Source organism: Dreissena polymorpha, chromosome 5 (genome assembly GCF_020536995.1).
Source record: "Dreissena polymorpha isolate Duluth1 chromosome 5, UMN_Dpol_1.0, whole genome shotgun sequence".
Lineage (NCBI taxonomy): Eukaryota > Metazoa > Mollusca > Bivalvia > Myida > Dreissenidae > Dreissena > Dreissena polymorpha.
This window is the reverse complement of record NC_068359.1, coordinates 55,323,935-55,328,728: the sequence shown is the minus strand read 5'-3', so window position 1 is coordinate 55,328,728 and position 4,794 is coordinate 55,323,935.

Sequence of the window (4,794 nt, the reverse complement as noted above, 5' to 3'; positions counted from 1 at the left end):
CGAACACTTAATGTTCCAGCGTAGTAGGAAATGCGGTCATTAAATACAACATCTTTAATTCTTTGTGCAATACGTCGCACAAACAGTCGATTTAAACGTTCAAGCAAATAACATTTTGTGGTACCTTATGCTCCATTTTAATTATTTACGAAAGTTTGGTAAATATTTATGCACCGACTCTCGCTGTATATTGTCTTTTCTAAAATACCCAATATTTATTAATTTATTTATTTGGACAATGTACCGATCTTTCTTTTTGATGTTTATAATTTGAATGACAGGTGACTTTGTTTTATGTATATTGTATTGTCATTTCATGTATACTCATGGGCTTATTGTCAACTGTATTATCAAATAAACTCTATGCTCCATTTTATGAGAAGTGCTTCCAAATTCAATTTGTTAATCTCTCATCGTATTGGGGATTAATAACCCAATTCATGGGTACTTAATGGGTGAGTTATATATATGTAAATTTCAATCATTATACAACATGCTAAACGTTCATCTGTTTGCATGCGATGCTTATTTTGCGTTACTTTGAATTTGAGACAAATACAACTACAATAACGTCAAAAAAGATAGAACAAATCCAATAATAAGCAAAATTATATATACACTATGGTAAATATGTTGATAGATATGAGCCGTGTCATGCAAATATGGGTCTTATGTCACACGCGGCCAGCGTAGCTCTAGACCAGCCTGCGCACTTGCGCATTCTGGTCAGGTGCTACCCTGTCCGCTATTAAGTCAAGCAAGGTTTCTTGGTCTCAATAGCGGTGAAGGTAGCTCCTAGCAGAATGCGCGGATTTGTAGGCAGGATTGGAGATACGCCGACCTTATTTGCAAATAGAGCCATTTTCGCATGACGCGGTCATAAAGGAAAAATAAAATTACTGGCTACTAGTGCCTGTTTGCAATAAAAAGGATAAACATAACTGAATATAATAGCTGCATAATACTATCGAAGGCTATACCAACAACACAATAACATGGGTAGCGATTCATAACCGATACATATAATTTTTTATTATTTATCACGCATACATAACTTATGACTACATGAATCCAGTTTGACGCGCTTACATTTTTCACTTCTCGCTGAACCCCTGTGAAAATGGGGTTTACTGCATGTACGTAAAGTGTCGTCCCAGATTAGCCTGTGCAGTCCGCACAGTCTAATCAGGGACGACACTTTCCGCCTAAACTCGATTTTTGCAAAGAAGAGACTTTCTTTAAACGAAAAATATCATTAAAGCCGAAAAGGTCATCCCTGATTAGCTCTTGCGGACTGCACAGGCTAATCTGGGACGACACTTTACGGACATGCATTAAACCCCATTTTCACAGAGCGAGACTCACATTATTTGAAAGTTGCTTGAACGTAGCCACAACATTATGACTAATGAAATCTGCTTTCTTTCTGGGTTACCAAATGCTTTCTGGATTCAAGTACAATTGAACTCACCATTGTCGTGTTTCACCATTTTCGCTGACACTACTACGTAATGTACAGCTCAAAGTAAAACGTTTACTAATGAGTTATTGTTTTTTCAACCAAGTCTGACCCACTAATTATTTACATTTAGTTACGCTGTGTTGCAATACATAAGGTTTATAGCTTGCATTATACAGGTATAAATAATTTTAGCGTGTGTGCGAATAACGTAAATATTGCATATTTATTCTCAACCGCTTGAATGAACATATCTATTTTCCGCACTTATGGGCCTATGCCCAATGTGAATAAATCCTAGGACCTGTGATATGATGTGATGTCTTTAGGGACATCATGGAGCATGTCTAGTGAGCCTTAGTTACATCATGAAACCACTGTGGTGAGTCTAAGTGACATGGAGCTTGTGTGTTGAGCCTAAGTAACATCCCTGAGCCTGTGTGGTTATCCTGGGTGACATCATTGAGCCTGTATGGTTATCCTGCGTGACATCATTGAGCCTGTGTGGTTATCCTGGGTGACATCATTGAGCCTGTGTGATATCCTGGGTGACATCATTGAGCCTGTGTGGTTATCCTGGGTGACATCATTGAGCCTGTGTGGTGAGCCTGGGTGACATCATTGAGTCTGTGTGGTGAGCCTGGGTGAAATAATTGAGCCTGTGTGGTAAGCCTTAGTAGCATCACTGAGACTATGTTATGAGCCTTAGAAGCATTACTGAGCCTGTCTAGTGAGCCTTAGTTACATCATGGAGCCAGTCTAGTGAGCCTTATTGACATCATGAGGCCTGTCTTGTGAGCCTTAGTTACAACATGGAGCCAGTCTAGTGAGCCTTCGAGACATCATGGAGCCAGTCTAATGAGCCTTAGTTACATCATGGAGCCTGTCTAGTGAGCCTTAGTTACATCATGGAGCCTGTTTTGTGACCATTAGTTACATCATGGAGCCTGTCTAGTGAGCCCTCTTAGTTACATCAATGAGTCTGTCAAGTGAGCCTTAGTGACATCATGGAGCCTGTCTATTTAGCCATAGATACACCATCGAGTGTGTATAGTGAGCCTTAGTTACATCATTGGGTCTGTCTAGTCAGCCTAAGTTACATCACTGAGCCTGTCTAGTGAGCCGTAGTTACATCATGGAGCCTGTCTAGTGAGCCTTAGTTACATCATATCCTGGAGCTTGTCTATTGAGCCTTAGTGATATCACTGAGCCTGTCAAATGAGCCATAGTTACATCATGGAGCCTGTCTATTGAGCCTTACTTACAACATGGAGCCTGTCTAAGGAGCCTTAGTTACATCATGGGGCCTGTATAGTGAGCCTTAGTTACATCATTGGGTCTGTCTAGTCAGCCTAAGTTACATTATGGAGCCTGTCTAGTGAGCCTTAGTTACATTATGGAACATGTCTAGTGAGCATAAGTTACATCATGGAGCCTATCTAGTCAGCCTTAGTGACATCATTGAGCTTCTCTAGTTAGCCTAAGTTACATCATAGGGCCTGTCTATTGAGAATTTAGCCTGCATAGTGAGCCTTTGTTACATCACTGAGTCTGTCTAGTGAGCCTTAGTAACATCCTGGAGCCTGTGTGTTGAGCCTTAGTAACATCACAATGCCTGTGTGGTGAGCATAAGTGACATCACTGAGCCTGTTTAGTGAGTCTTAGTGACATCATAGAGCCTGTCTAGTGAGCCTTGGTTACATCAATGAGTCTGTGTAGTGAGTCTTAGTTAAATCATGGAGCCTTTCTAGTGAGCCTTAGTTACATCAGGGAGCCTGTCTAGTGAGTCTTAGTTACATCATGGAGCCTGTCTAGTGAGCCTTAGTAGCATCACCGAGCCTGTCTAGTCAGCCTTAGTTACATCATGGAGCCTGTCTATTTAGCCATAGATACACCATCGAGCCTGTCTAATGAGCCTTAGTTAAAACATGGGGCCTGTCTAGTGAGCCGTAGTTACATCATGGAGCCTGTCTGATGAGCCTTAGTAACATCATATCCTGGAGCTTGTCTATTGAGCCTTAGTGATATCACTGAGCCTGTCAAATGAGCCTTAGTTACATCATTGAGCCTGTCTATTGAGCCTTACTTACAACATGGAGCCTGTCTAAGGAGCCTTAGTTACATCATGGGGCCTGTATAGTGAGCCTTAGTTACATCATTGGGTCTGTCTAGTCAGCCTAAGTTACATTATGGAGCCTGTCTAGTGAGCCTTAATTACATTATGGAACATGTCTAGTGAGCATAATTTACATCATGGAGCCTATCTAGTCAGCCTTAGTGACATCATTGAGCTTCTCTAGTTAGCCTAAGTTACATCATGGGGCCTGTCTATTGAGAATTTAGCCTGCATAGTGAGCCTTTGTTACATCACTGAGTCTGTCTAGTGAGCCTTAGTAACATCCTGGAGCCTGTGTGTTGAGCCTTAGTAACATCACAATGCCTGTGTGGTGAGCCTAAGTGACATCACTGAGCCTGTTTAGTGAGTCTTAGTGACATCATAGAGCCTGTCTAGTGAGCCTTGGTTACATCAATGAGTCTGTGTAGTGAGTCTTAGTTAAATCATGGAGCCTTTCTAGTGAGCCTTAGTTACATCAGGGAGCCTGTCTAGTGAGTCTTAGTTACATCATGGAGCCTGTCTAGTGAGCCTTAGTAGCATCACCGAGCCTGTCTAGTCAGCCTTAGTTACATCATGGAGACTGTCTAGTGAGCCTTAGTTACATCACGGAGCTTGTCTAGTGAGCCTTAGTTATATCATGGAGCCTGTCTAGTGAGCATAGTACCATCACTGAGCATGTTTAGTGAGCCTTAGTTACACCATCGAGCCTGTCTTGTAACCCTTAGTTACATCATGGAGTCTGTCTAGAGAGCCTTAGTTTCATCATGGGGCATGTATAGTTAGCCTTAGTTACATCATTGGGTCTGTCTAGTGAGCCTAAGTTACATTATGGAGCCTGTCTAGTGAGCCTTAGTTACATCATTGAATCTGTCTAGTGAGCATTTGGTACATCATGGGGCCTTTCTATTGAGAATTAGTGTCACCATTTAGCCTGTATAGTGAGCGTTTGTTACGTCATGGAGCCTGTTTAGTGAGCCTAAGTTACATCATGGGGCATGTCTAGTGAGCCTTAGTTACATCAGGGAGCCTGTCTAGTGAGTCTTAGTAACATCATGGAGCCGGTCTAGTACGCCTTAGTAACATCATTGAGCCTGAGTGGTGAGCCTTAGTGAAATAATTGAGCCTGTGTGGTAAGCCTCAGTAGGATCACTTAGCCTGTGTGGTGAGCCTGAGTAGCAGCACTGAGCCTGTCTAGTGAGCAATAGTTACATCATTATAT